The sequence below is a fragment of the Andrena cerasifolii genome, chromosome 8 (assembly GCF_050908995.1).
Source record: "Andrena cerasifolii isolate SP2316 chromosome 8, iyAndCera1_principal, whole genome shotgun sequence".
NCBI lineage: Eukaryota > Metazoa > Arthropoda > Insecta > Hymenoptera > Andrenidae > Andrena > Andrena cerasifolii.
Window position 1 is genome coordinate 1,894,059 of NC_135125.1, and position 25,181 is coordinate 1,919,239.

The window sequence follows — 25,181 nt, forward strand, 5'->3', positions numbered from 1 at the left end:
GCCACATCTACTTACTACAATGTACACAAACGGAGATTCAGGCGGAGCTAGCGGCGGAGTGCACCGCCTGCCAGGAGCCTCCTTTTCGCGCAGTAATAGTATGGTGGTCACAAGCGCTATAACAAAGGAACTGTAAACTAACGCTGTTCAGCCTATGGTCTTGCGGACAAGGGCGCCCGTTATTGCCCGAGGGCAATGCTGCGGGCAAAGCTCCGAGCAGTGACATCGGGTATCGTTACACCGGAATAGGGAGCAATGGTTGTCACCGGAAGACAGGCTCGTAGTTGCGTAGCTACACATTGATATATTCTTCACACAACACAACGCTGTTACCCGGGGAGGCGTCACTTAGCGTCGCTACGCACTTGCGACCACTTGCCGGCAACTTGGTCGCCGAGAGACCAGAAACCTTTGTTGTTTGCCGCGACTAAGTGTGTACGAACTCATATGTCCCCGTGTACCTCGTGGTCGTCGGCGACTTGGTCGCCGGCAATTTGTCGCAAGTGCGTAACGGCGCTTACTGCCCACCGATCTGTGTCCCCGGGCAACTGTTGATCATTACGACGCATGGCGACGCATAGGAATATCTCCGCCACTCCGCGTGTACGGATTTCAATGTTTGAAAGCTTTAATAACAGGTCCAATTTGGATGGTAATGATCAAGTCCACTTCTGGGCTGTGACGTCGAAATAAATAATTATTATTATTAATAATAGGTAACACAGCAGGTCAAATGGCACCATCCATGCTTATGTATTCTTAGTCTTACAGGTTACCTGCAGTGATTGCTGAAAAGGCACCTAAAAATTGGAGTGTAGGAATCTCTGACAATGGTTGGATGACAGGTGAAACCTTCCACAAATATGTGGCCAATGTATTCTATCCATGGTGTACAAAAGTGGAAATTGAGTTCTCCATAGTTATGAATATGGATGGGCATTCTTCTCATACAACGTTGGCTTTGAGTGATTTCTGCATCACTAAGGAGATTGAATTGGTGTCACTGTATCCGAATGCAACTCAAATCATGGAACCAATGGACGTACACATATTTCGATCATTGAAAAGTGAATGGAAAAAGGCAGTAACGAATTGGAGAATAAGAAATGGTGGATCAGGTCTACAAAAATCTGACTTTGCCCCAGTGTTAAAAATTGCCATCGATTCCACGAATGCTGAACAAAGTTTACGCAATGGTTTTCATTACTGTAGTCTTTCACCATTTTCAGCCAATGCCATTAATTATGCAGAGTTGATAAACAATAATCAACCAGTACAACCCGCAACAACAACTGCAAATCATGACCCCAAGTCGACATTGGAATTCATAGAAAATAGTTTAGATAAAAACACCTGTCAACTTTTTAAAATAGCCAAAAACCGTGATGGGAAGTGGTATGGTACAGACAAATTTGCGGAGTTATTTGTACTTTGGTTTAAATGTGGAGAACATGGCAAAATCAAACTGTACGATGAGTGATCAATAAGGCTCTTCGGTAATATTAATTAAATAAACATATTTACGAATATTTTTTATATTTAGCAATTTAAAAACTATAATCTGAATATATCCATACGGTTTTACATTCTATTTTTACCTAATCTAACATTTTATAAATCGTCGTAAGGATTCCATGAAAACACATTTCACCCCCATTCATCAACTCCTTAGGGGTTGATTAGGGCCAAATCCTGAAATTGGGAATTTGCGTGATTCTCAAAAAAATATATTTGGGAGCATCTATATAAGTTTTATTGTATTTTTTTCATATTTTTTTATTGCTTATTAAGCGAGAAAAAAATAATTAAAAATTACAATAATTACAATGACTGAAAGGATCCGGAAATTCCCGAGCGGGGCCGAAGAGGCCTGTGACGTCACATGGTAGCATTTTCACACTTTTAGCATTGAAAAATACATTTTCTATCCAAAAATGAATAAAAAGACTGCATACAAGTGGTGTTTCGTGCCTCAGTGTAAAGCACAACGATTAAGACTCCTGATAAAGTGTTTTTTTTTGTGCCTCAAGATGTAAAACTAAGAAAAATGTGGTCTACAAGTGCCGATAAACCAGGGAAATCAAATTATTATTGTTGTCAGGATGACTGCGATTTAAAAAACGACATGGATAATTATGTGAAATATTCTTTCATGGGAGCGCCAAGATACTTGAAGAATGGTCTGATTCCTCATATATTTGATTGCCAACCAGGAAGGTTAAAGACGTCAATAAATTTATCTCGGCCAACCATTCTAAAATTATACAGGAAAAGAACTATTGCGTCTCAACAACACTGTAGTTTCCTCGAAGCGCCCGAAAGGAATTCGCCTCTTTAGTGGCAACAATGCGCGCTAGCGACCGACGAAAGACGACGCTGCACGAACCGAGCGCTGCGTGATCGGCTCGACACGCCGGCAGTTAGAGTGTTGTTACGACTCAAATGAAACAGACCATTTGAGACAGACTATTAATAAAGTTCATTGCTATAAGATATCGTTTTTACTACCATCTACAACTCTATTTAACGCGGCTCGATCATTCACAATTGATTGAGAAGGACCGAATATAGTCTCGGTACGCTCACCAGGAACTGTCGCTGAAATGTTGTCTAATACAGACAGTGAAAAAGAAAATAGCTTTTAAAATACATATACGTTTGAGAAACAATCAGTCGAGGAATAACGCAGCTTTGAATAAACATGGAAAAAAAATTGTACCGATCTGACAAACGTTAATAACAGAGCAAGTACATCCTGTGAAGTATTTGTAAATAAAAGTACCACGAGTAAAGAAGAAAACAATTCAGATTTAACGTCAAGTTCTTCGCATATAAATCATTCACGCACGCATGCAGTAACCACGAATACTGGCACAAACCGTACAAAAAATTCAGTTCTAAGCTTTGGTGAATCTTCAGGCTGTCTATTATCTAAAAGTATTGGCAAAAAACGGTTTTGCAATAAAGTATTGGAGTGCAAGTATACCAGACCCTTGTAAAACGCGAGAATCATGGAAATAATTATGCTGTGTCGATACAAATTGGTGAGGAGAGAAGGAGGAAGACGGATAAGTAAATGGAGAAATAATATGTTTTGATTAATTTATTTAAAATTAAAAGAATATAAAACTAGAATATAAATAGAATATAATTTAACATTTTTTGCTACGAGCATCATCTACAACAGGCTTGGGAATTAAGTGAACGCGGCGGCCGATTTTCAGGGGCAACGCCTCCTTTCTCCCGCCGCGCGTCTTGGCCCCCGCAGCGGCCTAAGGTCGTGTTCAGATATATGTATTGGCCGGTGAGTTACGTGAGGGGTATTCTCCCACCATACCGCTTGCCTGCTCAGTGCTCCTTTTCTCAACGTTCTCATTCTCTGTCGGGCTAGGTCTGCTCGTTGCGCGGTGGGGATTCGGTGCCCGTGAGATACGTATACAGGGTCATCCGTTAAAACTGCAACCTATGCGCGCGCAAACAGACGAAAATGGCAACACCGCCTCATGGACGCATTCCACTACAATCATTCACCGGCCCGGCGTTCGGAGGGCTGCGGGCGACCGTTGGACAGCAGTGATGCCCGAGCTTCGAAAATTTTAGGATGGTCTGTTTCAAATTAACGTCGCAAAGAGCTATTTGAAATTTCCATTGTTTTAATGAAAATTTCTGAATGTTTTAACCTTAAGCTACTCAACACCACGGTTATACCGGCTTCCGTTACTGTCATATTTTTGAACGATGCGCCATTATTGTGGCTTTTACAAGTAGGTGGCGAAAAATCTCTCCGTACAAGGGTATAGCGCCGCGTTCAACCCTGTCGTAGCTAAAATTTTTTAAATTAAGACGGGTACGAAACCAGTCGGCATTGTTTTCAAACCTCATTACAATGATCTGGGGTGCGAGTGGTAAAAACCGATCATAAAAGCAGAGTGCGTGGCTCGCTTACCTGGGCCGGGAAATTCTGCACAGCTCTTTGCGACGTTAATTTGAAACAGACCATCCTAAAATTTTCGAAGCTCGGGCATCTCTGTTGTCCAGCGGTCGCTGGCAACCCTCCGAACTCCGGGCCGGTGAATGGTTGTAGTGGAATGCGTCCGTGAGGCGGTGTTGCCATTTTCGTTTGTTCGCGCGCGCATAGGTTGCAGTTTTAACGGATGACCTTGTACACGCAGCGAAGCATCCCCACCACTTTCTCGTTTCTTCCGTGCTCCCGTTCCATGTCGCTCTCGCCTTCGCAGAACAAGAGCGAGTCAGAAGAGGTGGAGATACCGTCAAGCTCCTAATGTGTAGGCCAAACCGAGTTCTTAGCGTAGAAATACACACATCAGAACCCAGACCTAACCCTGCGAGGGCCACGCAAATCCAACTGACAAATCCATGATCGTCAGATGGTGGTGGCTGATTTCTCCTCGATTGCTGTTCCCGATAACGAATTCACCGGTCAGTATATCTGATACCGACCTTAGTACGCTTAAAAACTATGTATTGCTGACATCCGATGAAGATAAAAATATGGGTAGTGCCGGATAGGGCTTAAAACGGCACGATGCGCTAGTAGTGAAAAATCATTTAAATTTTTGTATACCGCTCAAATATTTGCTAGGATTTTGCAAGGACTACAAACACATGATTAATAATGCGTGCCACGAATTGATTTTAATACAATCGCGCAACGATAACAAAGTCTCTAATAGGACCTCCGACGTTAGAACCAGAAAGTTGAAATTGAATTACTTAAAATGCAATGGCGGATGCCTCATGTGACGTTGAACGCGACGTTGATAATAATTCTCTGACAAACGTGGTGCGCAAAATGAAATAAATTGCCGCGCTACTTGCTCGCCCTCTTGGACTTTCCAAGATGGCCGCCGAGAGTACATGCGCGTCGCGTCACGCTCCGTCTGCAAAATCGCGGAAAAGTAGTTGAAAGTGAAGCGATCTTGTAAAGTGTCATACCAGTTCGAAGCGTTAGTCATACTGAGCATTCTGTGATAATAAACTTGATAATCCGTGCAGGATCAGTTAAACTGCGTGCAAAAGTGTGCCGTGGAAAAATTAACCTCGCTTGGCTTGTAGCGTGGAGGACGCCAGTCGCCACTGCCACGCGGCGCGGCCGTCGCCACGCACTCATCTGCGAGCGAGCACCGGCACAGCGTCACAAGTGTCAGCAGAACTATATTGAAAGGAGCAAACCGGAAGGTTAATTTCGCTTCTCACCCTGGCGAAAGCAATACGCCGCTAGTACGGTTAAAATAGTTAGCGAGTAAATCCCAACAGCTAAGTGGGAGTGCAAGTTCCAAAGCAAAACGGCGACACAAACTTTTTATTTTGCAAGGACTAAAGTAATACGCCGCTGAGACTCTGGGAGGAAAAACTCTGAGTCCCAAGTATTAGTTTCCTTCATTAGGCTCTGGCTGTTCTGGTTCGTGCCACAGTATGGGTGAGGAGACCTACAACGACTCTGTCATCTTAGCTAAGCGTAACTCGAGCACACAAAGTGTGCCTAAGAAAAGGAAGAAGTCAAGGCCTCAGGCACAGAAGGCAACGACGTGTACGTCCACCTAAATCGCGCCCCAAGAAGCAAGGCAAACCACAGCTAAGATACAAGAAGGTCGAGGAAATCGCCGAGGTCACTATGACAGAGGATGCACCCACGGACAAACTCCACGCTCTTAGAGCGGAATCTGAAAAGGTTTTTAAGAGCCTCCTTGTTTACATAGCGGCCCTTGAGAACGGAATAAATAGCTCCGTCTCCTGCTATATTACTAACAAGTTTAATTAACTTCAAGGCATCCTCAACGATGTTCTGATCATAAACAGTAACCTCGAGGTCAACTCCATGCCTCCAAGTCTGGAAACAAAGATCTGCGGAAATACTTCAAAATCGCGGCTGAAAAGAGCACTGTCTCTAAAAACCTGCAGAGAGCCCTCACTTACGCGGAAAGGGTCGGTGTTAAATCCAGAACAGCAGCGCGCTGCAACCTGAAATAAGACCCGCCCAACGTTCTCACAATCCTCCCGATAGATACTAAGGCATTCGACTCCAGTTAGAAAACCAAAGAGACGGTCTTCAATCTGGTCTCGACGCGGAAGGACAAGATACAGGTGAAAAATGTTCGTCGTATCCAGGGGAATGGCATTCTTGTGGAAACGTCGAACAAAATGGACCTGTCAACGCTGCTGTCCAACAACAACTTGAAATCTGCGGGGTTGATCGTCTCTGCACCGGTCAAGAGGAGTCCCCGCATCATAGTCTACGAGATCCCCCGGATGGACAGTGACGAAGTCACACTCGATGCTATCGTGGACGAAAATGTGGACAACGACAATAAGGCTAAGGTCAGAAGCCAGATGATGCTGGCCTTTAGGGCAGGGGATAGGAACCGCGACGTCTGCAACGTCGTCCTAGAGGTTTCTAAAGAAGTCCGGGCGCTCCTCGTAGGAAAGGAACGACTATACATCGGTTGGAGTTGCTGCAAAGTCCACGACTATGTCGCCGTCACGCGATGTTACAAGTGCCACAGCTTCGGGTACACCTCAAAATACTGTAACCCTGAACATGAAATCTACGGTTATTGCGCGGCCCCGAGTCACTCCTTCAAAAGCTGCCCGAGCAAATCGGAGTTCGCGGCATGTATAAATTGCAAAAAATCCTCGAGGCCACACTATCATAACGTAACGAGCAGGAATAGCCCCGCGTATGTCTCGGCAATCAATAATATCCTTTCACGCACGGACCATGAAATATAGGCCCTCCATAACAAGTTCCCCGATGCTAAAGTTGGCGCAATTAAACATGAGGAGGTCCCAGCAAGTCACCCTGGAAACATGCAAGGCGATGGGGACGAAAAATATTGATATCCTCCTCATGCAGGAACCATATAACCCCAAAGGAAAATTTATCGAATTTGGTTCGGGTGCCCTGGTGGTGTCCCGCGCCGAAATTGGCACGAGTGTAATACATATACGTACGAAATCGCAATATAACGGTGTACACAATGTCACACTTAAGTAACAGTCACTGCACATGCATCGAAGTAAACGGCCCCTTTGGCAAACTGTATTTATCAAGCATGTATTTTCAACATAGCCACGCCATCGACCCGTATATTGCACAAATAAGAAAAATAATCACGCTGCTCTCGGGTGCCAAATTAATTATTGGCGCCGACACGAATGTCACATCACCCTTATGGTTCAGCGAGGTCCTGGACGACCGTGCGGAGGCTCTTGCAGACGCAACTATAGACCTGAACTTCATCGTTCTTAACGAACCCGGTAATCCACCGACATTCCAGTCGCACAACGGAAATTCGCGCATCGACGAATTTCGAGCGTCGAAGCCCACGTAACTCAGCGAGTCGCATGATTGCCAGCGCGAAGGACCACTGGACAAGAGGAGACTTTCCATGGTGAAGTAAAGTAAGCCTTCTACAGAACTCAAATCGACAAAGACTTTGCTGACAAACTTTATATTCACGTCAAATAAATATTTTAATTACAAAATTTAGACGACGAACTATTGTTGAATTCGCCAGTTCTTACATATGCACCACTTGGTTCGGCATTCCTGATCCCAGAGTTTCATGTATTTACCTATTGAAATGTTGCTTCAAGTCATCGGGCAATTGCATTGCTTCTTCTCGTACATACATATATCTGTTCGCGAGTAGGTGTCATGAATGATGCGACTTTTGTTTTCCAAATAAATTCACCATTATCAGGGCCCTCGCTCGAACCATTTGACAAGGAGACTGAACAATGTGAACCGAGTGCGAGTGAAATAGCGCACCAGCGAGAGACGACGGCGACTTGAGTCATCCAGTATTGAACATGAAAATGTTTATATTTCTCATTACATCTTGATGAGAGTGTTACCACCGATGGATAGGTGACTTTATGTCGACGAAAATGAGTCGAGATACGAAGCAATTTGGTCTCTTTTTATTACAAGCTTTTATTTAGCTTCACTTGTAAGTTCGTTAGTTCGTTAGTTAGTTTGTGAGGATGAAATCTTGTTAGCTAATTTTGAACCATTTCCACATGTCCGATCGATTTGAACTTTTGAACACATACGTAGTTCCGATGACAATACAGTAAATCCTCGTTATAGTCCCGTTTTTACCATGCGTAGTACGCGCGGTGACTATCCCCACCATTTCTTGGAATCCTTCGGTCGAGAGTGAGGGAATCCGAGAACGAGCGCGAGGGAACGAAAGAGTCGACGGCAACTTCGTGTCAACTGTTTCGTTCCCTCTCGCTCGCTCTTAGGTTTCTCACTCGCAGCATCGGCCGCACAGAATAGTGTCTGCAACGCGTCATACGCCCGCCGCCAGTCCCGTCCGTCGGGTTTAATACGAGTGTTTACTGTACAATATTTTCATGTCTCCATCCTGATTATGGAATCGGGAAAGCAGATAAAGGGGTATCCTCTCGATAGAGTCTTAAAAGACAATGCCGCGGATAAGCTGTGCCTCGATGGGTTTCGAGGACTTCGACCCTCGAGATCAGGGGGGCCATACAATGCTGCCCCTCCCAAGAAGTGATGTATCGAAACTTCTGCATTTCTCATCGGATCTTCGCGCAAGCTGTGTCAATCGATTCCTTATGTTTTTCCGATGAAAATGATCCAAAAACAACATAAATCGGATCATAATTAAGGAAATTTCATTTAAAAAAATGATTTCCATAACTTCGTAATACATAGTCCGATTTACATGAAATTTGATATGAGGTTCATCGGAAAAACATGAGGAATTCATTGGTGCCACTACCACATCGATTTGATGAAAAATAAAGAATTTTGTAATATGTTGTAATGAAACATTTCACAGTCGATCGCCCGGTGTCATTTCCTCTTCGCCGGGTTTCGCCGCGTCGCCCAGGCGATGATGCACAGCTTATGCGAAAATGGCATGCTTTATTTCTTGAACGAATCGATATAGCAGTGACACCAATGGATTCCTCATGTTTTTTTCGTAAAGTGCTTGATTTTAAATATTATTCTTCCTTACAATTTATTTCTTATGAATACATGATTAGGACACACTCTACGTTCACTAAAAATTGACCGAGTTGCTCCATGTTTGACATCATTTTCATCGGGAAACCCTAAAAAATCGTAATACTTTCATCAACACTTATCAAAAACATGAACATTTTATTTTTCTGTACTGGGTATTTTATCTGGTTCGTTGGTTTTATTGCTTTCGACTGTCAACGGGTGGTCTACTAGGGCCCGAAGGTCTTAGCTCGCAGCGAACAAGCAACACAGTGGGGTGGGTAGATCTTTCTCGATAATCCGAGCCTAAAGGCTTCTAAACAATCGGGAGACTGTACATATACTTTCTGATGCTTTCGACGATGCGCGCAACCATTTGCGTGCGCGGCTTCACGTTGCACGTCAAAAAGTATTCTTTTAATTAAAATTAGTACTTCACTTTGTAAGTGGAATTAAATTAGGCGTCATTAAAATCACGCACAGTTCATTCATTTTAACTAATTGACCAATTCATTTATTTTTTTAATTCATTAATGCAGTCCTCTGGTTAAGAACATCGTAATCTTAGAGCATCTATACAGTATATGCTCTAAGATCATAATACGAAGTTAACTCGGCGGGAGGCGCTACTGGGTAAAATTTACCACAGAGGCGCTAGTTGCGAATATACGAAGACTGTTTGATTTTTTTTTACAATGTTTTAAAGAACTTTAATAAAGATTTTAGGATATTTCATATTTTTTTTATTCTTAAAACACTGTACTTTAACATAAAAATTACAAAGTTTAAAAAAAAATATACTGAAACCGTGGTTTTTTACGTTTCAATTGAGCATTTTTGACCCGGTAGCGACAACCTGTGTTAGAATATGGGGTGCGCCTCCCGCCGGGTTAATATTTTACGCCCTAGAATCTACGGTATTGTCAATGTGCAGTTGAAACGCGCGCCACTTCACACTATCGTTTCTTAGCATTTGCACAGGGTGATTCTCTACCTGGAATCGTCAAACGCGATGCTCACCAGCAATCATGTGTCTCGCTGAGTTTTGTGGGCTTCGACGCTCGAAACCAGCGGGGCCATACAATGTTGCGCACTAAGCAGTGACGAATCTGAAGTTTTGCAATTTCTAATAAGATCTTTGCGGAAGTGACGCCAATCGATTCCGTATATTTTATCGATTAAATTGACCACAAAAATTATATAATTCCGACCATAATTAAGGAAGTTAAGTGAAAAATTTGTTTGCAGAATTGAAAGCCTGTTTTGTTAAAAATAGTCGGATTTAAATTATTTTCGGCTGTACTTCCGAATGGCCCCAGTGGCCGATCGACACGAGATTTGTGGAGAGGGTGGAGAGGATGTTTGGACCCTAAATCTAAAATTGTTGCTTCGGAAATTTATTAGTTTACGAGATATTATTAAAAAAAACTTGTAGTATTTATGTTGACTTATTCAAACATTACGCATTCCACTTTCCAACTTGTTTTGGATATTAGTGTTGGTTGGGGCTAGATTAGTGCGGGGGGGGGGCGTAAAGCGATGCAAGTTTGGAGAATTGAACCAGAAATTTGGAGATGCAATCCATCCTATTATACAGGGTGGATACCTATTACTTTATTGAGAAGCAATACTCGGGGGGGGGGGGAGGGATTCTACAGGCCAAAATAAGACGAAAATATAGAATACAATTTTTTAATATCGCGCTTCGTTTTCGAGAAAATTGGCTTTGAATTTCAGCTAAACATGCATGCCATTTAGGCGCCTGAGGGGCACACGGAGGTAAGGTGAACGCGTCCAGCTGTCCGTAGGACAAATTGGGGGAGGGCAGGATGAAACCCCGTTAGGGCTACGTATATACAGTTCAGAAAAAAAAATTGTAAAAAAAAATGAACAATAATTTTTTATTAATATTTCAGAAACTAATGAATTCCCGAAGCTACAATTTTAGATTTAGTGTTCACACCCCCTCCCCACCCATCCCCTCAAGCCTCGTGTCGATCGGCCACTGGGGCCATTCGGAAGTATATCCTTATTTTCTGTCAATTTAATCGGGGGAATGCCTGGAATACATTGGTGTCACTTTCATATTGATACGATGAAAAATAAACAAATTCTGTTTCTGTATAATTGATGGCAACATCGCAATAGCACCGGCGAGTGCATTAGCGCACATGAAAAGCTATTGAATAAGCAATTGCAATCTAAAGTCGCTATTGCACCAACACAATTTTATATATAATGTTTGTTCATAACTGCTTTCTGCATAGGACGTTTAATTATCTTATAATAAGTGCAAAACTTTCATGTTCTGTTTTAGTGTTTTGCTAATGAAAAAATGTCTAACCTAACATACTGCATTTTCTGGGGACATCCTCTCATCTATTTTTTCTTTTCACTTATAATTCCTTACTGCCAACGTAGCATGTTGTAGCACAAGCACATTTCAAGTAATTAAAATGTACAATGAATTTTCTTCGTTTGTACTACCAGCAGAGACTCTCCGTTTAAATATTTACAAGTACAACGTAACAGTTGAAAATTTCTTTCCACATTCAGAATAGAATATGGAAACTAAAATAGGAAACAGCGTTTACAGGCACCCGCAAATCTATCGGTATTATCATTTCTGTGCAGAATAAATCTGCTGTAATACCGATCTGCCAAACCGACCAGGTCACGTGATGTGTACACCCCCTTAAGATTGGGCAGCAATCTAGAAAGTTTGCTGACGCGCGAAATGCAGGATGGCTGAAGAAGGAAAAACAGTGCAGTCTTAGCGCTAGCAAGGAAGCACGAACAGCACGAAGGCAGCAAATATTAGAAGAAAATGAAATATACGTGACTAATTGAGTAACCTCCTCCTTTTTTGAAGTCGGTTAAATGAGTTTTATAAGGAAGCAGAAGGTCTGCTATATGGCCCTGAGATAGTAGACTAACCGGAAATCCCTGTCAGCTTTGAAAAATCTCTATTTTCATAAGTATTTTGTACCGCAAAGATTGAACGCGGTTTTCTGGATACACTTATTTTTCACATTTATGAAAAATGGCCCGGACTATAGCTCAAAAACTATTCAACCAATCAACTTCCGCTTTTGCATACATAAAGTTTATAGTATTCTCTCGTCGGTGTACCTCTAAAAGAACCAAAACACATCTTTTTAATAACTTTTTTTAGCTCGAACAGACAGAACAAATTTGCTGAGAACCGTTTTTTTTTTTGTTTAAAAGCCTGCGATTTCATCAATTTTGCACTATTTTCTTCTTTCAAAGGTTCACCGACAGCGTAATTTTCGTTTCTTTACTTCAGTTGAGGACAACGAACGCTGGAAATTGGACCGATTTGCAACTCCGGTGGCTAACCCACGGCGGAATCTTCTAATTTCTTCATCACCAGCGGCCATTTTGTAACGAACACATTTTTTTTACTTGTCGAAATGTGCAAAAGTATATCCCCAAAATTTTGAAAAAGATACTTTGTACTGGTACTTTGAAGAAATTCCCAAACTTGCCTGCTTTCCTGCGTTTTACACCAGGTTCACCGCTTAATTTGCAAAAAAATGTGGTATAGTTATGCTTGCACACGCACCGCATTCCACTCATCATTACAGCTGCTAGATCGGTCTATCTTTGGACCATTAAAGAAATATATCAATACGGGAATGGATCAATGGATGATACGTAAATCATCAAGGATCACCAATGACGATATATCATATTACTGGTATAATTGCATGAGCTTTTTCCCTTAGCAGCCACTCTTTTTAACATTATTGCGGGATTCAAATCTTGCGGTATAAGCCGCTTCTACAGGAACATTGTTCAAGATGATGATTTTTGGGGTCGAACGTTATCGACAGGCCAGGAAATCTTGAAGATGGAGGAAGTGAGTTAATAAAGCAGTAAACCCTTATCCTGAAACAGTAAATGCCTCACCAACTTTTACTGAACCCGCAGAGTCTGGAAAAAAATCACAATGTGATTCAAATGTTGCATTCGTTGAAGTTCAGCGGTAAGCTGAGGGTCCCCAACCCGGTCCAAGCGGTTTAGTACAATCACCTCATATTGCAAAACCACTGTCAAAACCCCCATCGAAAGAAAACTGGGTAACAAGAAACAAGTTCTTTATTGGAGCGTGTTTAATGTTACATTAAGCCTGTCGTTTATTCTGTTTGCAATTGTTTCCGGCGGTAGCGGAGCTACGGGTCTCTTGTTTCGGCGGACGCGTCGTTCCGCAGCGGCGGCGACTTTGGCGGCGAGTCAATAGGAACTAGGATGCAGATTTGTGGAACGTTCTGCTGGGAATGGCCTTAACAGGCGCATTCGTTTGAAAATGCAGTAGGGCTCCGGCTTAATAGGCGCAGAGACACCTCTCTGACGTAGGTGAAGCGCAAGATAAATCTCGGCCGATTTCGGACGGAGGCTGGTTACGGTACAGTGGTAGCGATGGCCGACCCCTGACACACCTCAAGGAGTTAAAAAAGCGAGCGTCTTGTATTGCTTGAAGCCGTATAGCGACAGGCACAAGAGCTCCTGATTCCGCTCGCCGCGGCCTTTATATCGTGAGGCCGTACATCTTCACCCGCGAGATCGGTATTGGGCCCGCGGCCGCCTAGCGGTCGCGACGCGAACTAACCCCCCGGCCTCGGTGCCGGGCGTTCGCATGGCCCGGGACGTGACTTCGTCACAAAATAAATGGAGTTAATAAAAGGAAATGCAAATCGGCAGTATTAACTAATACACCTGACAAGAATTATATAGAACAAGGAAGTTAGAACAAGAAGCAAATAAGAGCAAAGCTAAAAGAATTGTTTTATCCGATAAAGTAAAAAATAAAAAACGAGAATGGTATCAACAATTGATAAAGAAGAGTCTCTGTATGGACAAAGCAAATCCAGAGTTTGGGTTCAGTGTCAAAGCTGTAAACTGTGGGCACATGAAGCTTGTACGCCAGGATTACCAATGTATGTTTGCCATCACTGAGATTCGGAGAATTCTGATTAAGACTGCTGACTTCATAATGATTCTCAGTAATGGATCATTTTTTGTTAAAACTGTTACGTACGCAGACCTATCTGTGACCTTCTAACCCTTTCAGGTATCTGGATTGCATGTGACTCGGCGGGGTCACCGTTTGCTGCAATGGTGTGGTGCAGTCAAGCTTTCCCCGAAAACCTAATATTCAATTGAAGGCATTCATGTCCCCACTACTTTCTAGCCGAATTTCACAGTATAAAAAGAGCCACGAATCCATACCCGGGGGCTCATCTCGGGTCAAGTACGCATAGACGAAATAGGCTTGCGGGATCGAGTAACATTCTCCTTCAAGTATTATTTCAACTTAAACCATACATTACATAGAGTTACTGCTAGGCGTTGTAATTATTAACCACTTTGAGACCCCCACATTTCTCAGTGCATCAAAACCGAGAGCTGGACTTATGTACTGCGATTATGGAATACACTTGTTCCTTTCTCAGAGTTTTTTTATTTCAATCTAATTATTATCTGAATTTCCTCTTCGAGATAAACCGACATAGATACATCTTTACCGCTTAAGATGTATCGCATTATAAAGTTACGAGGCTAAATTAACATTTCCTAGTGGCTCCCGGTGTTATCCAGGCACCGGTTAGTCCTCGACAACCAACCTCCTAGTGGCCGACGTAGGTGTACGTGTTACTATTTCAGGTGGGTAATGTTACTTGTTTATTTCCTTTTCTTCACTAATATAGCCTAATCCTAGCGATACTATATGCAATGTACTTAATAATAGCGCAAAATACTAAATCTAACCTTACACACGCATTATGTATCGTTAGATTGTTTTCTACATTATTTTTCCAGAAATGAGTTACGAAAAGGAAGAAGATAGTATTCGCATGCTTTTTGAAGAAAATGATTCCGAGTCTGATTATAACGATGGGAATGATACAGAGGTAGAAGACTCCCTTGAGGTTCAAGATGAAGGTAGTGACACGGAACAGGAATGGGAAACTTCCGAAAATTTGGAACAAGGACCTTCTTCATATTATGTCGGTAAAGACAAAAGCGCAGTGTGGAAGAAAATACCTTCATCAGCTGCTGTTAGAACCCGATCGAAAAATATAGTCACCTACAAGCCAGGTGTGATAAATGCAGCTCGACAAATGACTGGGGCAGGTGAAATTTGGAATTTATTCTTTAGCGACAAGGTAATTGAAATGATTGTCGGCGGCACCAATCAATTCATTCAACATATTTCGGTTGAGTTTAGTCGTGATCGAGATGCTAAGCCCACTGATAAAGTTGAAGTACGAGCATTTTTTGGACTGTTATTATTTGCCGGTGTAAGAAGAAATAGTCGCCTCAACGCAAAAGATTTGTTTAAAACAGATGGGTCATCCCCAGAAATTTTTCGCTTAGCCATGAGCTGGAATCGTTTCTATTTGCTTATGAGATGTTTGAGATTTGATGACAAAGAAACCAGAAGTCAAGGAGCATCTTTGGACAAGTTGGCTCCAATCAGAGAACTCTTTGAAGAAATAGTACTATCTTTTAGAAAATATTATAGCGTTTCCGAATTTGTTACCGTTGATGAAAAATTAGAGGCTTTCAGAGGGCGATGTAGTTTCAAGCAATATATACCGTCCAAGCCAAATAAATATGGTATTAAAATTGATGCATTGAGCGACGCGAAAGCGATTTATACGCTAAATATGGAAAATTATGTTGGGAAACAACCAAATGGGCCTTATCAGGTGGGTACAGGATCACTTGCATTGGTTACTCGTTTATGTGAAGTAATTTCTAAGATTGGACGCAATATCACTTGTGACAATTTTTTTACCAGCATTCCTTTAGCGGACGAATTATTGCGCAAACATGATCTGACCATGATCGGCACAATTCGCAAAACAAAAGAGAAATTTCTAAAGAGTTTGTAGAAGCCAAAGATCGTAAAATAAAGTCTTGTCTATTTGGACGCTGAGAAAATTGCACTCTTGTCTCATACGTGCCAAAACGAAATAAAAATGTTCTTCTCATTTCTAGTATGCATGATGATTCATGCATCGATGAAGAAACCGGTAAACCGGAAATAATAATGGCATATAATGCTACCAAGGGAGGTGCTGATACCCTTGATAAATTGTGTGAAACATACAATTGCGCCAGGGGAACTAATAGGTGGCCTATGGTCGTCTTCTACAGTCTGTTGAACGTGGCTGGAATGAATTCATATGTTATTTATACACAAAACAATTCTGACGCGAAAATAAGCCGTAGGAAATTTTTAGAAACATTATCCTATGATTTGATGAAGGACCATCTCTCCAGGCGTGCTGTAACTGAAAATTTGCCTAAACTTATGAGAGAAAGACTTCATTTGCTGAATTATATTTATGCCAATTAGAGACGCTAAAGACTAGCTCCACGATGAAACAATTACCTGGTCGTTGCTCATATTGTTCATCCACTAAAAATCGCAAAACCCGCTACAATTGCAAATCGTGCAAAAGATACTTCTGCTTAGAACATGCTGTTATGGTATGCTCAGATTGCTATGCTTCCATTTCTGTAAACGAATAGTCCCTAAGGTAAATGTGATATGTTGTGTTGTTTAAGCTTTTTGTGAGATTTGATTTATGTTAGTTTGTAAACAAAGGTTTATCTTTTCGTTCTGTATTCATAAAATACAATTTTGTTCTTGAATTTTGTTTTAAAAATCTTAAGAACAGAATATCTCAATAAAACCTTATTTTATGATAATTTACTTTTATCATTTGAATTAAATACATTCTCTAACTTTATTTATCAATAATTTTGAAGAAAGTACTTCGATGATTTAAATAATAATAATATCACAAGAATCGGTCTGTGACACCGCGCGCGGGTATACGTGTTACGTTACGACGCGCGGGTATAGTAGGGTTAAATAGATCATACCCATCAGAGGCTATTCGGTTTGGCAGCGAAGATTTAGAAGTAAGATTACAATTTTCCAAATAGTATTTATCTGTAATTAAACTAACTTGTTTTTATTTTTACTTTAAAAAAATAAAATATGTAAATTTTATCAGCATGGTTTTTAATTACATTTCAAATTTTATATTTGTTATTACTAATATAAAATTAGTCGATAGTTACTAATGTATCCAACATTTATAATATCCTTTATAATGCTGCGATTCTTCTTTTTTCAGGTAATAAATGGAGGAATAAAGTGGTTGGATGATTGGGAAAGGGTAACAACTAACAAGGAAGAATTTTTATCTTCTTCAACAGCGCAGGGATTAAGAGTAACCTTGCAGTCTGATTTACATTTATGCAATAAATTATTAAATCATTGTAATTTTAAATACATATTAACCAATAAAATGAATCAGGATTGTCTAGAGGTACAAAGATAGTGATAATTATGTAGATTAATAAGGGTGAATTTATTAGTAAGTGACCGGTTTAGAAATAGAGTTTTACATACCGACAGCTGTTGAAATTTACAATATGATTTTTTATTCTATTGCATTTATGTGAAAACGACAGTTCATTGGTGCTTGGCTTTACTGATACATTCACTCAATACACTTGTACACTTTACAGCCATATTCACGAGTAGACTGCGGATGTTTTTCGAGGAGACTGTCAATATCATTAATTTCTTATATTTGTAGTAAACAATTTTTATGATTTTAGAGGTTCTTTGGAATAATTCACCAAGCTGGGGGTCAAAACGATCATCCAACATTTGCCACATTTAAATAGTTGTACCACCTACTATCTCTGTACACAATATTAAAAGCACCAAAATTTGGCAATTGTTCCATAGAGAATTTACCCGATGATCAGAATTTACACCGCATTACGCTACTGGATTTAAAACACATTTTCTTGAAAAAAAAAAACAGTCTTAGAAGCAACAACACATAAACAATTTAAAACAGAAATTGGACCATTTGATTGAGCATTCCCACTGGAAATGTGATGATGTTATTGCAGGTGACTTCGGCATGAGCGAAGTGCAGTCGTGCATAATTTATTATATAAGTGGGTACGTATGTAGGCAGTTATTGAAAAGGACAGAATGCACTACGTGTAGGGATGCCTTCATTCCCTGCTACGAAAATATAATAGCAGGATGCAGGGAATCAGAATTAGTGAATGTGAAGTCCCGAGGAGGGCTGATACACCCAAATTTACATTTAGTCACAATATTCAATCAAATTGAATCATACTTCCAAAAACATCTGGATTCTGCGGATATTTATTATTTAATAATGTCAGATATGGCGAAGGATAAAATAAAATTATCTTTCCCCTGTGAAGAGCATAAGGAGGATGTCATCACTTATTGCGCACATTACTATATTACTGTGCGAATGCGGCAATTTGCCAAAATAAAAAATCGAAATGAAATAAATATATGCAAAGAGAAGCGAAAGCAGGCAAAATTATATTGTAATTAATAAATACTTTTATTCATATAATAAATTTTATAAATTTAAAAATGTGTCTTTATCATGTGCATGCGCCCAATATTAAACAAAACAAAATTTAATGTGATATCTGCGTGGTAGACGTATCTTGTTTATCGTAGAATATCTATTTCATCATATATAAACATTTATTAAAATTTTATGATAGTAGTACAGTTAAAGATATTTAAAATTTTGAACATTCTAAGTATCAGTAAAGAAGTTTAATACACAAAAAAAATTCCAGTGATTATTTAAGTACTAGGACATTTACCTTAAATATATGATTTAGAAATGGTTAACTATCAGATAAGGTAATAGGTAATTTATCGGAAGGTGGAACAATTCGGCCCTTATAGAAGTTCCGATTTGCTCTACACACATACAGTAACAACTCTCACCGATGGGTACACGACCTCGCTAGCGAACGTAGTGGTCTGTAGCCGAACTAAACACTTTAGATTACAAGAATGGGGATGGAGTCGGACCATCTTTCCTTCTTACACCGTGACAGAGCCCTAATTCCGAGTGTTCGTTTCTTGCTTCTTTCTGGCCGAAGGGGGGAGCGAGATGGAACACTGCGTGCGCGGCGAGCGTGCGCGATGGTCGCAAGCGCTTACCGTGAGCACGAAAACCGCTCGCAAAATCTTGACGCAGGCCCGGATCATGGTAAGCGCTTGCGACCATCGCGCACGCCCGTCGCGCACGCAAAGGACAGAGTGTCAGGCGTCCGAAAGACAGAGCGAGACAAAACATCAACGCGTCGTCTGTCTCGTACCGTCCTCGCTCGCTTTCAGTGCCTCTCGCTCGCTCTCGTTCCATCTCGCTCTCGCCTTCACCGGACAAGAGTGAGACAGAAGTGGTGGGGATAGCGAAAAGTCCGTATCGTGTACACCAAACCGAGCCCGTAACGAGGAAATCCTGAAATATTTTGCAAGGAAATTTAGAAGCGAGTGCGATAAAATTGAATGTTTTGGAAAATTATTCTTTCCAGCAGGATAATGATCGTAAGCATGCCTCTCGCACTGTTCAAGAATGACTGTTGTATAACGTGCCTCATTTCCTAAAAACCCCTCCGCAATCTTCGGACTTGAACCCAATAGAGAACCTATGGGAAGAATTGTATACAAAAGTTCATAAATGTAAGATACAAAATAAAGAAGAATTAAAGCAAACTCTGTGTGAAGAATGGACGAAAATTGATTCAAGCACGACGGAAACTCTAGCATCTATGCCAAGGAGATTACAGGCCGTTATCCGGGCAAAAGGATACCCCACAAAATATTAAACCTGTTATTTCTATGTTCATAGTTCAGCTATATATACTGCATGGATAGTTTTTGGACCATGATGGTGGCCATCTTTTGAAAACAGACTTATTTAGTTGTATTGCATTATTATAAATAAAAAATAATGTATATTATTGTAAGTGTAATTGATGTGCTTCCTATCCATGTATGTTGTTTTAGAAATAATTATCCTAACATCGAATTAATGAAGATGAAAGTGAAACTAGTGCACTGTATGAATACTTTTTTCGCCCACTGTATCTGTGGTGTGGTGGGAGAGAAAATAAGCCCAGGTCATTATTTTTCTCCGGCATGGAGTTTTGTCTTTATTGAATCGTTCTCAACAGCATTCAGCATTAAAATTGGTGAAAATGGGCAGTATAAGTATGGACATTGAGTGTAGTGTAGAACCCGTAGAAGGTGACGGTAGTGAAATGGTCATTAGTGCGGAAAAGTGATTCTCTACCGATAGATCGCGTAAAAACCAAAGTGGTGTGTGGAAATGGTTTTCAAAATTAACCAATGGCGAAAACATATGTAATATATGCGAAAAAAAAATTTCATCGAAAGGTGCAAGTACAATTGCGCTTAGGAGGTACATAGAACACCAACATGCTGCAATCTATAAAATTTCGGGGGCCCTTCAGAGTTGAGCATCATTCCACTAAATTTTCATTCGAATACATATTCGTATAAATTCCCAAGATTTATTCGCGAATAACGAATAACGATTTTATTCGACGAAAAATTATTCGTTATTCACGAATAAATCTGTACCGTTATTCGAGCCAGATTTATTCGAGAAAGAATTTATTCGTTATTCGACCTGATTGAACGACGAATAAATGTGACACCCGACATCTATCGATGGAAGTCTGTACTGTGTCCAACACACGTTTGGACGTGTGTGTTTGGACGCGTGCGTATACGTCTGAACGCGTGTGTTGGCCGGGTGCGTCTGGACGTTGAGCTATGACAAAAGTTACTTAACCTAAAACATTCCTTAAAGTTCATTACATATATATTGGCCGGTGAGTTCGGTTTCGCGAGCAGCTCACGAGGGGAAATCAGCTACCACCACCTGACGATCGTGGATTGGCAGTTGATGTTGCTGGGCCCCCGAAGGGTATGGTAACTGGAACGCTCCACTCCGCCTGAACGTAGCCGTGTGGCTGTTGTTTATTCTTAGCGTAATAGTTGTGTGCGTTACGAAGCTATGCGCGTAGGCCAATAGGAGTTGAAGCTATCGAGAAAGAATCAATGTTCTGATCAATAAAACTCCTGAATTCTTTCCGACATAACAGACACATATTCTGATGTATGTACTTTTACGCTAAGAACTCGGTTTGGCCTACACGTCTGGAGCTTGGCGCTATCCCCACCACTTCTGACTCGCTCTTGTTCTGCGAAGGCGTGAGCGAGATGGAACGAGAGCGTGTCAGAGGGACTGAAAGCAAGCGAGGAACGGTACGAGACAGATGACGCGTTGATACATACTTTGTCTAGCTCCGTTTTTCGTACGCCTGATACTCCGCCCTTTGCGCACGCGCTGGGCATGAGCGTGTTTAGACTCGCTTTCATTCCATATCGCTCTCGCCTTCAGCAAGAAAGAAGCGAGAAACGATCACTCGGAATCGTGTCCCGTCTATGTAGTTTAAGTGGTGGGGATGATTCGCTGCATGCGTGCGTACCTCACGGGCACCGAATCTCCACCACGCGACGAGCAGGCGTAGCCTGAGAGAGAGTGAGAACGTAGAGAAAGGAGCACCGAGGCAGGCAAGCGGTGTGGTGGGAGAATACCCCTCACGAAACTTACCGGCCAATATATATGAAATGGACTTTAGTAGCATTTATTTGTTGGGAGTTTGTTGGGCCAATAACGTGTTATCCGTTGGCCAACTGTTGAAGTGTCGCGCTATTTTTAAATGGGCCAACGATTGTAACCAATGCAGGCCCAACTGAAGGTTTCTTTTCATAGACCTAACTAAACCCACATAGCACAGACGTCTTAAAGACGTCCAGAAGACGTACGTACTCTTTAGGTCTGCACAGCTTGAGGACGTCTTTCGGGCGTCTTCAGACGTCTGCGTGCTATCTGGGAAGGTTTCTTTCCAAAAGCCGTCTTAAAGACGCCCAGAAGACGTCTTTTTCAAGACTGGTTTAGGAAAAAAAAATTCGCGATGGAGAAAATCAAACCGAAACTTTCCGCTTACGAAGCAACCGCTGTTCGCACCTACCCAACACATTTCCTTGTAAACAGTTCTAATTTCTTGTTACATATCTAGGGTTGTTTATAAAAACTGCCCAGTGACGGAAAATATTCTACAAAATATCATCATTCGACCTGTATTTATAAATAAGAAAAGAAAAATCACAACTTGGATTATAATAACAGGTTTTTGGATGTAGCAAATTATCTGACGTTTGTAAGACGACATTTAATCATCGTTGTAAATTTTTTGTTAATTAACCAACCATAATAATTGTAGGCCCAACATTGAATATTCGTTGGCAAAGTGTCGTAAGTTTTTTGTCGGCAAATTTGTAGGCAAAAGACTAACTATATTCCAACTAATTTCCAACTGTTGGTTACCGTTGGCCAACCAAAAATGCTACTACGGTTAGGTCTCACGGGCGTCAGTGGTGTCACCATAGATCGCCGAAATCACGTGATCATTTTATTCGTCCGTTGAGTCGACTAAATTTCTATTCGAATAAATTTTCAGTCAAGTAAAAAAATCATTCGTTATTGTCGAATAATTTCATTTTATTCGAATTTTTTATTCGAAGATTATTCGAATAAAAATTTATTCGCACCAATTTATTCAAATAAAAATTTAATCGAATAATGCCCAACTCTGGGGCCCTTACGTGCACTGCAAACAAAGGTGTGGCAAATAAAGGAAGTAATATCGAAGTGGTAATGCTCGATGCAAAAAATATAACGGACGCAATCGCTCGAATGATGCTTCTTGACTGTCAACTGTTTTCTATAGTTACCGACGGAGGATTTAAAAATTTGATTAAAATATTAGAACCAACATACAGTATACCAAGACGCACAACATTTTCGGACAATATTTATACATTTATTCCTATATAATATTTAAACATTTTATTCCAAATCTATACGACAGTGATCCAGAAAAGGAATCGAAGAAATTATAACGAAAGATATGGAAACGGTAAGTGAAATATCAGAACGATGAAATATTTCACGAGGGATTGAAATCATCAACAAATTATTCCTACAAAAGTTGTTTTTTGTGAAGTCGGAAGTCGGAAGAGTTAATGCAAATTTTAGAACAATGTAGAGCAATTGTACGATTTTTCCACCACTCTCCATCCGCGAGCAACAAATTAAAAGCGGAGCAGTTAGCATGTTACCCCAATCGCACTCCCCTGAAATTAATTGGCCATATTGAGACGCGGTGGAATTCACAGCATGATATGCTCGCCCGATTGCTTGAAGTGCGAAGAGCCTTAACAACTATTTTGGGTGGGAAACGAATGCCCAACACTATTAATAGTTGCAATGCATTAAAATTGTTTAAAGACGCCACCCACGTACGGACATTAGGAAACGCACCAACCTTGCTCCGACGATGCATTCCCGCAATTTATGGGATGAAAGAAACGCTAATGAAAATCATTGCAAAAGACAACACACCACACACATTTCAATTTACAAAGAATTTATTAATTGCATTAAAAAGGAGATTTGATTTTATAGAAAATTCCGAAACCTTGATAATAGCAATGCTCATGGACCCTCGGGTTAAGGATCGGTTGTTGTCCGTGCGAATCGCGCGGATCTCTCGTTATTTTGGAATCAGTTGCAGGCAATTATGTGGTGCAAGTAACGGAGACAAGTACAGAAAGTACAGAAACAACTGAAGTATCAGGTATGTATAAAACTATCAGAAGATTATGTGACATTACGTCAAGTGTTGTACGCTAAATATTTCATTTCTGCTGACAGAATCTTCACCATCGGGAAGCCTCTTCACCTTTTTTAACAATATTTCCCAACATGAAGAGGTCAGTTATCCCGACATGTTAAAAAAGGAAATAAGCACTTATATTGCCGAAAAGACTTATTGCGTCAGAAGATTGCATATTAAAGTGGTGGAACGAGAATTCCACTAGATACACAACTTTAGCATGAGTTGCCGAAAATTTAATTGGTATACCGGCCACGCAGGTATACAGTGAAAGGTTATTTTCATTGGCAGGTAACGCAATGACAGAAACGTACCTGCCTGTTGAGCGAAAGGGTTGAACAAATATGTTTCTTATCCGCCAATTTAAAAATATAATGTATGTATGCAGTCATATGACTGTATATTATTATTAATATTATTATTATATTTTTAGTTTTAGTTTCACGGGCTTCAGCTCGGCGTTTTCGAGATATGCAACGGACTTATTCATCAAACTGTGATCCTGAACTATTATTATTATTATCATTATTATTATTATTATTATTATTATTATTATTATTTTATTTTTAGTTTCACGAGCTTCAGCTCGGCGTTTTCAAGATATACAACGAATTTATTCATTAAACTGTGATCTTTGACTACACTAGTTTACAAAATGCAAAAATTTATTTTTAATCGTCACTCCACTATGAAATTCTTATGTAAGGTGGTCCCCTAAACTCAAAAATCGACACGAGACGAAATCCCATGGACATTTCAACAGATTTATCTTCAGTAATGAAGATTCTCTTCCCGAAACTCTGTTAAGGGGGGAGCCCTATTTATCAACTTGAAAAAATCGATTTTTTTTGTTGCTTCACTCAACAGTAATGCCCATAGAAAATATGTTCCTAAAGTTACAGGCCGAAATTCGAAGTAATTACGAAGGTACAGTTGATGAAACAACAGCGCGTCACCCAGGTACACCGGCGCGCGGCATGCCCGGCTCTGAGTCCGCCGTACAATATTACCGAGCTAGGTAGCTGTTTACCTGAGCATTTATTACTCAATATTTATGTTTATACAGCCTGTAGTAAAACAATTCATTTCGTACATAACGGGATTATCAACAATGCTGTGTTTCTTGGCGGTAATTGTCAAGGATCAGTTGAACACAGAATTTTGGCCCGTGAAGACGTCTTCAAACGCTAATACAGGGTTAGGCGATTGAAGTGTTACCAACTTCACACCGGTATATCTGGCAACGTGATATTGCCAACTATGTCAAATTCATACCAATGACAGCTGTTTATATTGTTTACAAGCTACCACAAGCATTTGCGTCTAAGTTTTATAGAACAAAAGTTATTCGAAATGGAATTCAAACGTAATAGTGTGATTGCGTTATATTTGAGTGGAAAATCACAACCAGCTATTGTTCGTGAGCTCAGGCATCTCAAAGTGAATAAAATGTTTGTGTATCGCACCATAAATCGTTATAATGATACAGGCAGCATTG

The 25,181-nt window shown here is 40.6% G+C and overlaps 1 protein-coding gene and 1 long non-coding RNA gene across 8 annotated transcripts in view; one reads left to right on the forward strand and one right to left on the reverse strand.

The window, feature by feature from the left end:
- The window catches only part of Tlk (Tousled-like kinase), a 262,049-nt gene that overhangs the window by 117,201 nt on the left and 119,667 nt on the right, over positions 1-25,181 (reverse strand). The gene's annotated exons all lie outside the window — the stretch shown is intronic.
- On the forward strand, positions 17,181-18,483 carry LOC143372033 (uncharacterized). The gene is made up of 2 exons (XR_013086184.1): positions 17,181-17,376; positions 17,672-18,483. It is a non-coding gene; the product is annotated as an uncharacterized LOC143372033 (long non-coding RNA).